The 13063-nt window shown below is 37.9% G+C and overlaps 1 long non-coding RNA gene across 2 annotated transcripts in view; it reads left to right on the plus strand.

Moving 5' to 3' along the window:
• LOC116787031 overlaps positions 1–12196 on the plus strand; it is a 36399-nt gene extending 24203 nt beyond the window's left edge. Inside the window, exons 4-7 of one of the 2 annotated variants that reach the window (XR_004357134.1) lie at positions 3957–4005; positions 5753–6332; positions 10737–10910; positions 12023–12196. This is a non-coding gene — a long non-coding RNA (uncharacterized LOC116787031). The remainder of the gene's footprint in view (positions 1–3956; positions 4006–5752; positions 6333–10736; positions 10911–12022) is intronic. The other variant, XR_004357135.1, reaches the window with a different exon arrangement.
• The last annotated feature ends 867 nt before the right edge of the window (positions 12197–13063 follow it).

A 13063-nucleotide genomic window follows, 5' to 3' on the forward strand; every position in this document is an offset into this window, starting at 1 on the left:
CCATCTCTAACTGAAATGAAGCACTGCAAAAATCCAGATTATAAACTAAGATAAAATCCTGTGTCTCACATTATGGTTCCCTAGAACTCCTAAAATCGTAAGGAAGAAACAGGCAACTTCTTAAAATATTAATTGCTATATTTGTTTTTTCTCAGTCTAGGAGTGGACAGAGACTGTGATTTATTAAGACTTTGATAAAGTTGTTTCATGAATTCTGTCAAACAAATTTCAAGGTAGTCTGTCCCCGGAATTATTTTCACAGACTTCTCTTATCTGCAGTTCCAAATAATAATAGTAAAAAGGCTTCTTCTATTTCTATGGAGTGAAACATCTTTTATCTCCTGAAAATAGCTGAAACATCCAACAAGAAGGGGAGGAAAATAACTAACATGTTGAGCTGAGTGAAACTAAAACAATTGGAAAATAATTTATGCTAAATTAATTATTGGTTATATTGAACTTTTGTTTCTTTCATCTTTGGGGAAAAAAAAAATCAAAGCATTTCATATCTTTCCAAGGTACCTTTGGCACTGCCTGTTTCATTATCATGTGATCATTCTGTTTGCTTTAGCTGCCTCCTTTTCCTTCCCGGAACCCCAGGGAAGATTTATTTTTGGGGAGCTGTGAAGCATAATATAAGTGTATCAGTCCCCCACCCGTGGTGCTCAAAGGAAGGGCTCAGTAGCAGGGAGCAGGCTCTGCTCCATCGTGCCTGCTCGTGGCTGTGCCACCGTGCTCAGGGTTGGTGGCAGTGGTGCCCCTGGTGCCCCCGCACCCAGAAGTGCTGCCGTGTTTCTTTTCACAAGGCGGCAAAGGCACCCTCTGCCAGCAGCTTTTCTGTGTCTGTTCTGCCTCAGAGAGGAGTGAGGTTTAATATTTGCTCTTGAATGTTTGATGACCTGTTGAAAATGAGCTGATGTTTTCCATTCTTTGGGTGTGAGGTGCATGTCGTGTAATTGGTATTGATCGGTCACCTTTGCGGAGATGTCATGACCACGGTAGTCGTGTGGGTATCTACTGCTATATCCTTAAGAGTTGCTCCCTTCGCCTTAGATCTTCACCAGGATTGCTAGGAAAAACCCTTCTGCTGTCCTTGAATCCCTTCTCCTTAGGTCAAAGACAATACTTGCACAAAGGCTACACAAGATTGTGTGCTGTTTCTACCTCTAAAGGAATTGAATTTTGGTTTCTAAAAAGGCAATGATACATTTCATAGGAGGGACTGTAGAACACATTTTATTTTTGACTGTGATTTCCAAATAAAGTTATTTTGAATCTCAAGGAATAATGCACAGACTTTTGCTAACCAAGTGACTTCTCATGCCCTGGTGAACTTGAGATTACTTTAGGGGAAAATTTCTTGCCTAGCCAATGTGTACAGTTTTCTGTGTGTTTAGGACAGTTTTCTCCCACTTTGAAGTCCCAATAGGCAAGTTGTGTCCACTGGCTCAGAACAAAAACAAATGATGCAATTCATTCCTAAACAGGATAGCAAGCAGAAGATTGATCTAAGCATTTGAATGGCTTAAAGTGTGGTACATAGGCCTATAGATACATACTTCTGCAGAAGTAAATATGTGATTAGTAGTATAGTTGACAATCAACTACCATTTGTTTGAGTAGCTCATTGTAACTGATGGCCCTCTGATTTATAGTATGTTATATAAATGAATTCTAGCAAAACAACTTTTAATTCTTTAACAGGACAGAAAAAAATATAGTTTCATCAATCAAACCATCCTCCTCCTTCAAACCAGGCAATAAAACATCAAGGCATCATGACCTCCGTGTACTTTAAACCATCAATGCCTGCACTCTCTTGCTGAATATTCCTGGTAGTACTCCCCACTTTCTCATCTTTAATTTGTTTTGCTTGCTTATATCCTTCCTGAAACCACTTTGCCATTGTATTTTTTAGTATGTTGTGTATGACTGGCCATTCTTGCAGATACTGTTAGAGTCTAGTCATGTCCCTATAAAGGAGAATATGGGGCAGACGCAGGAGAATTGCCACATTCACCTTATCTTAAGGAGTAGAAAGTGCCAAAAAAACTGAGGCCATGACAGTTAGGAGCACTTACAGTTGGAAGAATAATTCTGTGTTAAGTATTGCAGAGTTGTTGAGCCAGAAGACTAAAAAGATCAATCTGTTTCAGTATTGTCCTCCTTCTTAAAAGTCTTTCTTTTTCCTCCGGCATATTTGAAGGTATCATGGTTAAAAGTGCTCTGTCATAGACATGTAAGTGGAGACAGGCATTACCGAACCAATTTTACAAATGAATAACCTCAAACATGAAGTATCTAAAATTCACTGCAATCAAAGATGAGAAAATTATCTGGTTCTCATAATAACCAATTTAATGTCATACCCATTGAACCAGACTGCTTCTTTGAGACATCTGGTGAATCAGAGTGCTCAAGGTGCTCCTTTAATTATACAGTCATGTTTTCATATGAAATGCTTTGTTTGATAATTATACATAGGATGATGAGCCTGTTACGAAATCCATTTGGATGTTTCTTGCAACTTTGTGTCATTGAAACTTCATGTAATATTATGGGTACTTTAAGCAACCATGAAGTTATATGTTTTTCTTTTAGAGAATACAGCACAGCTCGAGGTTTTTTTCACATTTTAATACTTATGTATCAAAGTAATTTTCCTTTCTCACCAACGATAATTATTTTTAAAGGTATATTTTGAGAAGCTAACAAGCACTTACAATTGCCAGTCTCAAGCCTAAAAATGGTCATGAATTATGCTTGTAAGGATGGAAAATGAAATCTTTTACAAAGATAAAGATTACTTGCAGAAAAGCAGGGCACTTCTGTCTCTGTTTGTTATTACTCTTTGGTAATTTTCTTGTGCAAGAACCTAAAGACTAAGACTAGTAATATAAAGAAAAGAAAGAGACCAAGAGGAGTAATGGAAGAGACAGAGGGGGAAAGAAGCAGTTGAATTAATAAGGAGAAGACCCAAGCTACGGAATTGCCATGATTAGTGATTTGATATAATGTAGAAAGTCAAATCTCAGAGCATTCCTACAGGTTGGTTCTTCTCGAGAGGATAATCTTCATTACAAGAGTTCCCATCTCCAGGTTAACTCATGGGAAGACAGGGTAGTTTGTTTTCCCCCCATATATACAGATTAAGAAGCCCCTAAAACATTGGTATTATTAACATTAGTAATATTGTCATTATAATTTAACCAGAATTGGGCAAAAGCAGGTAATACATCCATCAGATGTTGATAAAATCTCCTCCAGTGAAACAAGACAGTATGGAAATGCATGCTTGAAAAATATATTTATATCATTGTTGAAAGTGATAGGCATGCATTTTATCTAAATCTGAGCTTTGCTGGAAGATGAAAGTTCTGTAGAACATGGACTCTGGAGATGGAAATCTCTAGGAAGTTCGCTTCTCTTTTCTTGACAGCTGATTGATACCGGTAGAATTAATTACATTTTAATGCAATTTATAGAGTCATACATGTCAAAGAAAGCTCAAAAATTAATTAAGAAACCATCTAAAATGCAAATTAGATAAATAATGAATTTATTAGCTGTTGTATTGTTGCCTCAAAACATTAAAAAAAAATTGTGTCGTGAGACCCTGCATGTTCCTGGTTTCAAAGACAAACTGACATTCTTTTCCTTCTCCATTTACTTTTTAGTTGAAGCAAGCTACTTATTGAAGTGTTCTGGTTGATGGAATTCTACCAGCCTATTTTATTATAACACATTTTTATTCACAATGAAAGAAAAGGTTATTGCACATGTCATATCTTTATTACACTTGAAAAGCTGTAAGGCATGTATCCTAAAATGAAACAGAAATGATATATCAAATTATCTTTCCATTATCCACAAAAAGAACTGTATGGTAAAACAGTACTGAGTGGACACTGACATTCCATGGTGACTAATTTTGTTTTTTTCCATTTACTTCCCAGGAGAAAGAATATTAAATACACAGTTCCACAGGAAAACCTGGAGACTGATGTAAGTGGTGTCCTCGTAAGTGGGAAAAACTGGCACACTGCTGTTGGACTTGCTTACCCAACTTGAACTGGAGAGGAACTCAACAAAAATAAGCGAATCCCTGTTACTCTGAAAAAAGCCTTTATCCACATATATACAATGTAGCTGCACACAATTTTGAGCGCAAAAAAATTTGAAATCCCTTTCTCAAAATATGGAAATATGATTTCAATTTTAAAAGAACTTCTAATTAGCAATATGGATGTGTTTATGCAACAGTATAAAAAAGATATGATTTGATCAGGATCTCTGAATACTACAAATATATTAACACGTGCTGCATACTAAACTCAGGAAAAATAACTTTTAGCTACCTGTGAAATTTCTTCACCTACTGGGCAGACTAAGCCTTTTTTTTTGGCTTTGATGTTAATTGGCAGGAAAGAGTGTGATTCGGATATTGCAGAGTAAATCTAATCTCCACACATATTCACCCTGCGACATGCAAAGAAAAAGTTGTGGAGGTACCAAGTAAACTCAAAAATTAAAAATTACCACTGGGCATTTTGTTCAGGGTACGGGGGCAGGATATTCTAGTCAGTTCCCTGTATTTTCAGAAGGATTTTTATTGGGCCTCAAAATTTTATTTCTGCATACAACAACAAAATGCAACTAATAATTGCATACTACAATATTTTAATATCAAATCAATTGAAATTAGTAAAAACTAGTTATTTGCTCTGAAAACAAATGATTCCTAAAAAAAAAAATTAACAGCAATGATAAGCATGCTGTCTAGTTCTAGGATTGACAGACACTCCGAAAAAAAGAAAATGAAGACTGGACTTCGACAACATTTCATCTGTGCAGTAGAACATTTTATTAGCTGATTTTTATGGCCCTTTTTGCAATAATGAGAATCAATAGCACAGTGTCCAGACTAGCAGGCATTAGCAGAACACTTATTTGAGTCATGGTTATTTGTATAATTCCATTGATTTAATTGTAGATTTTTTTATTAACAAAAAATAAAAAGTGGTACACTGAAGTCTCAAAAAGCCAGGGTCCACAAGCCAAGGCAAATCACACGTTAAGACATGATACATGATGACAGGAGACAGCCCTAGAACCATAAAATGCTGAAGGAAATAACATACAGAGTTTTATCCCTGCCCTTTTGCATTCACTGAAAGGCCATTCAAAGAAATTTTACGTGAAAGATCAAAATAGGATGAGATATCTCATGATTCCTTTTCCTCACAAAACACAAAGGGCAACATTTATAGCTATATCTCAAAAGTCTTCCTTTTTGAGAAGTGGTACATTTTGGAAGCTAGGATTATGTCTTAGGAACTTTTTACCCGGAATCAGCTTCAAGAAAACAAAGAGAAAGAGAAATTCGTGCCTTTGAGTCAGTCATTTGGTCAGGATCAATTTTCTGCGTTTTTCTATGTGCTGTGAAGTCTTAAAACACTTCTGAATGCTGCATCTATAGCATGTGAGGGACTGGAACTGTCAAACCTATTCAATCACACAGTTGTCGAATGGACCTTGGGCCCTGTTGTTCTTAGCTCTTGGATATTTACTTGCATTTGAAAGGACAAACTTGGCCTCTGTATGTGCAAGATTCTACGTGCTATAATTTATATATGTACATCAAAACACTTACATTTTTAAACCAGATACCAGTATAGAGCAAATACATGACCTTAAGTACCGGTAATTTCATCATCTTCCTGCTGGTTTCCACCACTTCTTTTTTTTTCAGACAGATGAATGTAACTGTATATAGTTATGTTCTCATTTCCAAAGGTCTCTAACTCCTGTTTCTATTTATGGACTAAGAGGATTTAATGGACTACAAGACCTTTCCGTGTGAGGAACCAAGCTGTGCTCCTGTAGAATGTCAACTCCTTCAATGAGCAGAGAAGCGAACGGAAGGCTGATTAACTGGAAATTGCCTCTTTTCAGGTAGTGGTAATACATTTTGAAACTTCTTACCTGACTGGTCTATTTTGGCTGATGCTCATGTCCTCCAGTTGGAATGTCACTGTATCTATACCCACAGATCGTGATATGTGTCTCCAGCTACTTTGTTTTCTGCTGCTTTAATCCACTGGGCATATAAAAATATACTCTACAACTAGTCCCCAGAAGATGTCAACTGATTGTAGCCAACTGAGTTGCAATGAGTTAAATCTTCACCTTTGTTGATCCTTCACCTTTGACTATGCACTTGCAGAGACTCAAAAAAGCCTCACAGCCACAAATCTGGAAGCTGAGCAAAGTACACAAATTTTATTCTAATGACTGTGAAATGGAAGACCAGTCAGCAATGTCACTGTAAGGTAAGATAATTTTACACTAGCTTTGTGATGACACAAATTGCTACCTGTAGTACTTGATGGAAAAGCATTTGGTTGGAACTGGTAAGTCTCTCATCTCTCCCTTTATTCTACTCGGGGGGTGGAAGCTGTGAATATTTTTCCAATTTCATTCAGAATGCACTGGATCTGCCATAATAAAAATATTTAGAATGCTGACAACATGAGAGTTTGCCTCCTCTCACCAACAGATACAATTAATCTTCACATGCAAGTAAACATTCATTTGTGGCAACATTTTGGAAAATGTGCATGATAGCCATGGTGCTAATGTATGGTAATCATCCTTAATCATTTGTTGATTTGGAAAAATCATTTGTTGATTTGGAAAAAGAATTGCTTCACCTAGATCTCTGATATTTTCTGCTGGCATATTTTGGTTTAGGTGTTTGAAGGCTTAGTGACTGAAGAAGTTTGTGTTCTGCCAAAGCCATATGGGATGGTTGCTTGGTAACGACACTTGTGGCATAAAAGGTATTGCATCAGGCATATGCCTGTTCCTACCTCTTTTTAGGAGACAGGGAAGAATTACAGAGAAGATATATTTTATTTAAGGAGCCTAGAAGATCTAGAAGAATTGTTACCTGAGAGATGAAGCTGAAAAGGGAATGCTTTGAAACCAATATATCATTGGAGACTGCCTTCAGTAAACCACTGCAGAATTAAATTAACTTCCACTGTGACTCTCTAGATAGCTACCATGGGAAAATAACCTGCTTCTAGCTGCTTACTGAGAGTCCAGCCCCAGCAAGGCTGCCACCTGCTATGGAGAGCAGTTTAGGGGTAAGGTCCTCCACATTTTGCCCTCAGGGGGACTTCCAATGCATTTAAACATTAACTAGCTGTAACACTCACCAGGCACTGCACCAGTCTCGTCTCTCAAGGGGAAGCACAGCACCCCACAGCAGCCTGAATGTTTGGTGACAGTTTGTCCCCAACTCCCATTGCTCCCATGACCCACACAGCTCTCTGTGCCAAGATGACAGTACCCAAACCCACAGGCTGACAGAAGCAGTATTAGTTGAACAGATAAGACCTTTATTATGCCTCTGTAAGGGTCGGATGGGACCTCTATTACTTCTTCCTCATCGTCTCAGCTGTTCCACCATTTTATTAGTAGGTTTATTTCTGTGTCAGTCCACTTGTTGAGGGAGTGATATTACATTCTTTAGTAACTAATAAAGGTTAAATAATGAATAAGTGATGGCAATGCTTAGATAGACTGAAGGTGTATTTTATCTGCTGATCTAATGACATCATAGGCTATTCTCATGGCTGTCAAACTGCAGTTTGGAAGCAGTGAGCATCTGTGAAGGATCTGAGGGTCTTTCTTAAAGAAAGACCTTTACAGGATCTCCAGTTCTGCTTGTTTTGAGGATGGACAGAAGTCTGCTGGTCCCAAAGGTTAAAGATTACTTGAGCTTGGAAAAAAATGTGATGTACTACAGAACCACTTAACAACCGAGGTTGGAAGGGACCTTCAGAAATTGTCTAGTCCAATCCCAGCACTCAGAGGAGTGTCAGCTAGAGTATGTTGTCCAGCATGCTGTCCAGCCTTTATTTCAGAGGAACTCTAGTCCATAGCTTTTACTCTTTTCAAGCATCTCTTCAATCCTCAGAAGCTCACCCTGACTTATACCATAAAGTCAGATGTGGCCAGGATAAAAGAAAGAGACAGGGTCTTCTAGTCAAACTACCTGTTCATTACAGTCAGAGATGTTTGTCTATTAATTGTGGCATCAAGTCCAATAACCTCTGGATTAGATCAAATCTTTCAAGTTGATATTTTAATCTCACCTTTAAAACTCCAAGTGACAGAGAAGCCAAAATAACGCCTGGACAAATTATTCTGATGATTAATTACCCCTTCTATTAAAAAAACCCACAGAATTTTAATTTTTTTCAAGAATATGATATGCATGTTTGCTAGATTAAAAAGACTTCTATTGTCAGGATTTTTCCTGCAGATAAATATTTATGAACCATGATATTCATACTTTTATATGCTCTTGGCTAAGATATATCCAGTAGCAGTCATAGCATAGTAGTCCATGCAATTTTAATAATTATTGCATCACTTTTTTGCTGTGCTACTACTTAAATAGATTTGATGTGATCCATCATTCTATAAAGAATTGAAAGAAAAGTAAACAGTGCTGGTTAGCTACTCTGAAGTGGGGAAAAAAAAATCTAAATCTTGCAGAGAAGTTTGTCATCAAATCTCCTGTGGCCAGAATCACATTTTCTACATTTTGTTGTCATTAAATGGAAACTTAACCTTGGGCACAAAATGATTTCAAATAAACAGTTGCTGAACACTAGAGAGACAGGAAGTTGTGTAGTGCTTGTGTGTTCAACTTTAGCAAAGTTGTTTTCTTTTTTCATTGCCAACCCAGTTTAATCCAGCATAACTCATATTTTTTAATTGCACAACCTGAAGGGTAAAATATGTCTGGGGATAGCTATATTCTGTCCAGGGAAAGGACTCATGCAAGTAGAGCCCAGAATCCATCATATCCTAGCACCTACCACTCCCTTTTTTCCTGACTCCCTCCCCATGACAAAATTCTTCAATCATGTCAATAGAATCCTGGAAAAAATAGAGCCTGGAAATATCTTAAAGTTATGACAGCAGACAGCCTGACATGGTCTGCTCTTTCCTTCTGAATTAGCTAACTGTGGTTCTATCAGTCCCAGCTGCAGACTGCAGATTTATGGCACCAGCATGAAGCCTGTTTTTAGAGAGCTGGAGGCTTTATAGATCAACAGTAGCAATTTATTCCTTCTGGAAACAACACCAGGTGTAGAACACTGGCTAGCTGAATTCTTCATAAATTAGTCTTCCTAATAATGCTGAAATTCTGATAATCTCTCAAATTCCTTTCTTATTTGAATACAAGACCTACACCCTTCTAGCTAAGAGCAGATGCCAAAAGTCTTCACAGAGTTTTGCTTCACTAAGCATCCGCAAGCAAATAGGGATCTCACAGTAATCCAAAACTGGGAAACTCAGTATCAGACAGTGAGCATGTCTGACAGTGGTCATCCTGTCTTCATGCCTGAGTACTAAGTTGTACCAGCTGTGCCACACATCACTGCAGCACGCTGCTGCAGCCAGTTCTTGCGAGAGAAAACTCTTCAGCACCTACCAGTGTTGTTGCTGGAGACGGGTAACTGTGATGAACCTGAGACACCAGGCTAGCACCCACCTTGTCATGAAGGACCCTCAAAAATAGCTTTCTGAATAAATAAGTCTAGTAACATTCCAAAACTCACTGAAGACTCTGAAATTTCACCTGTTTGGCTCGGTGTTTATAATTAAGAAAATGAGTCAAGCTTTCTCAGGGCCAGTCTCCAGTGAGCACCCCCCGATGAGCTGCGCTGTGGGCTGCCTGCAGCCATAGCCTGGCTCTCTGGAGCTGCATCAGCCGCATGCAGTGTCATAGGTACACAAACACTTACCTTTGGAAAATCAACACCAGCTAATTACTATTTATATTATTCAATTACGGGTGAATAAGTGTAAATTTCTCTACACCTCTTTGCAAATCCCTGCCTTATAATCAAAATATCAGCGCTGTTTTTAAGAGCTTCTCTCTCCAGTCCCTGTACTGAGCCTAGTAGATTACCAGTTACACTTCTCAGCCAGTCACATGTTCCCTGCACAGCTGTCTTCTCTGTGGTATGTGGTGGAGGTGGTTTAAACAAAAACCACAGGAGAGGAGCACTGTAACCAGTCTGGAATAATATGCCGTTGGCTGGAAGGCCTGAGGCACTTGGCAGTGCCTGGGCTGAAAAGCAGACATAAATGCCAACTAACATAGATAAGGTTTGCTTTCAGTCAGAATAGAGGCACATGGCAGGAAAATGTCTATGAAAGATGGCCTCCTAAAAGAACAACTTGTTTGTTCATCCCAGAGATGGATGTTGTTTGCTCTCTCCTGCTTTTTCCCACACATGTGGACTGAACTTTTGCCTGGCCTCAAACCCATTTCTAAGTATCGGTATTTGGTGCCATCCCTAATGAACTTTTTCCTTCTTCATTCACTGTGATTCTTGCTAAACTGATGGTGGTATATTTGAGAGAAGAGAGAGACTTCTCCACCAGGAGACCCAGTAGAGAAGAGAGATTTGGCTGTTTTAAAGAAAAAATTATAGCTACAATTCTTCTTGCCACCAACCCTCTACTTTTCCTCTCAGTGTCCCAACTATCCACAGACAACTTCTAGGCACATGCTTCCCTGACACTGGAGAACTGTCACACTCAAGATGTGTCTGCTTTATACAGTTAGACTCTGTATTGCTGACTAGTAGCAGAAAAGTGTGGGAATAGGCGTCAGTGAATGACCTTGTTTAGATTCTCTTCAGAAAGAAAAGCAAAGGATTTCCCTGGAATAGTTGGAAGAAAGGAAGCAGCAAACTGATAAAAAAAGTCATTTACTAGTAATAAGGAGAAAGAACCAGAAGTGTTCAATGTCGATGTGTGCGTAAAAAATAAAATACAAAGATGCTCCAATTTCCTAATTCTCATGGGAAATTCAGGTGAAAAATTCATCAATTTATTATTATCGGTTTGCTTTATATTATTATAAAAACCCCTTCTTTTGCTTTATTTCTGCAGAATATAAACAACAGAAACTGTGTCATGACCCCTGTAAAATCATCCTCAAATTGGAACCGTGTAGGCAACAGTACTGTGTGCTGTACTAAAATAAATATGCATTTTTCTTACTTCAGAATATTTCAGCAAATATCCTTGCATAAGATCTAAAGCCAATTTGCTCTCCTTAGCTCTGTCTTTGTTCACGGAGAGTTCAGGAGAGTTTTATTTCAGAATTACCAAGTTCTATCAGAGCTACAATGTCATAAACTTTATATTAAATGTAGTCAGTTGTCAGCACCATCAATTTACATCTTTGGTGATGTTGTATCATTAATACAAAAAGAAAAACCTCTAATGGACTGATGTTGATGCTGAGAGTGAGGTCAGTTTTTTATCTTGATGGCTGAATGCATATCTTATATAAGATTTTTAATTTCTGAATCCTGGTTAAAAAAACCTCCAGAGATTAAAAGTTGTTTCCTGTTCAGATGTTTACTTTTACTCAGACAAATAAATAGGTAGATGTGTTCATATATAAAGTTTAATTAAGTGCCTGTATGCGTATATAAAATACACATATGTTTTTATCTACATATATAAACATTTTAATCATTATTTTATATGTATATTATCTATCACTCACTTCTATATGTGTTTCTTCAATATTTTGTCTTGTAATGTTTACAAAATGATCTGACCTTGCTTCAAGAATAAAGTTTTTGCTTTAGCAGAGCTCAACTGACAGTAACAGAGCTACTGACAACCAAAAGCAAATGAGTCCATGCTGGTTGCTGAGGCAGTGGCCCAGGACTACTATAGGTCAAGGTTGTTACAGAATCATACCAGCACCAGGACAGTTTTGTAGGTGTATCTGCACCAGCTGGCTGGTGGGAGGAGTTTCTGGCTTCAAATCTTCTTGCTGTGTCCTGTATGAAATCAAGTTGTCCACAAACCCACACTTGACTCTTATAATTACTTTCTCTTTCCAGCAGAAACAGTAGAAAAAAACCCACAAACATATTAACCAAGACTGGTTTATATCTTGTTTCAGTTTTAGTTGGATAAACAAGCCAAGACAGTAAACTACATTGCCAAGAGACAGAATTTTCCATCCAGCAAAATGGTACAGAAAAATCCAGCAAAGTTCTCCTGAAAGAAGCCTTGCCCCAGGCAGCTGAGAGCTCCACGAAATACTGTGAAAACTGACTGGCATTTTCACAGGTTCTTTACAGGATAATAAAGTAGAGATTCCCTTTTACTCCTTTCATCCTCCTGTTCATGTTATTTCTTTTTAAGGTCAGGCTGACAAGCAAATTAGTTCTTTACCTTATTCCCTTCTTTTTCTTCCCTGACCTGCTCCCTTTTTTTTTTTTTTTTTTTTAATATTTGGGGTTTAAAATGTTTCCAGGTATGAAACAGAAGAGCCGAGCAATCCCAGGGGCTGCTTTGCTGGTACTGGGCAGATCCCTGAAATGGACAGATCCTAACTTAGGCTATTCAGGAAAGATGCATAAAAGAACAGGTAAAAAAGAAATCATTTCCTCCACTGAGCCTTTTGTCTGTGTTTGTGTATGGCTTTTGACATACAGACAGTTCAGAAACCATAACTGTTTTCCTAAGCCTATGGAGGAAATGTATTATAGATCCCTGGAATGATTCTAAGTCCACTGTCTGACTCTTATTCTAATCACAAACCAGTCCTTCCCTTCTTAGTACCTTTCTTTTTAAAAAGATCTTCAGTGATCAGAACACAGGCACAGCCACCCAGGCACATTGTTCTTCCTCATGACAGATAAATTTTGTTAAAATATAGACATACGAATTTTAATTTCACCTTTGCTTAAAGACTACTATAACAAGAGACTGGGTTAGACTTCTTCCCCAAAAAGAGCCTCAGGCCAAACCCCAGGACTCAGATACCATGGAGACCTGCGAGACAGCAACAAAGAACAAATTCTGGAAAGTAACCTACTAAAGTCAGAAGATTGTGCTGTTTTCTTGTTGGTCTCTATCTGCATTTATTAGTAATTTTTTTAGAGAGTGACTTCAAGGATCAAATTGTCCATCGAGTTCAGATTCCTTTGATGTTTTG

This window comes from Chiroxiphia lanceolata, chromosome 5 (genome assembly GCF_009829145.1).
Source record: "Chiroxiphia lanceolata isolate bChiLan1 chromosome 5, bChiLan1.pri, whole genome shotgun sequence".
Taxonomy (NCBI): Eukaryota; Metazoa; Chordata; class Aves; order Passeriformes; family Pipridae; genus Chiroxiphia; species Chiroxiphia lanceolata.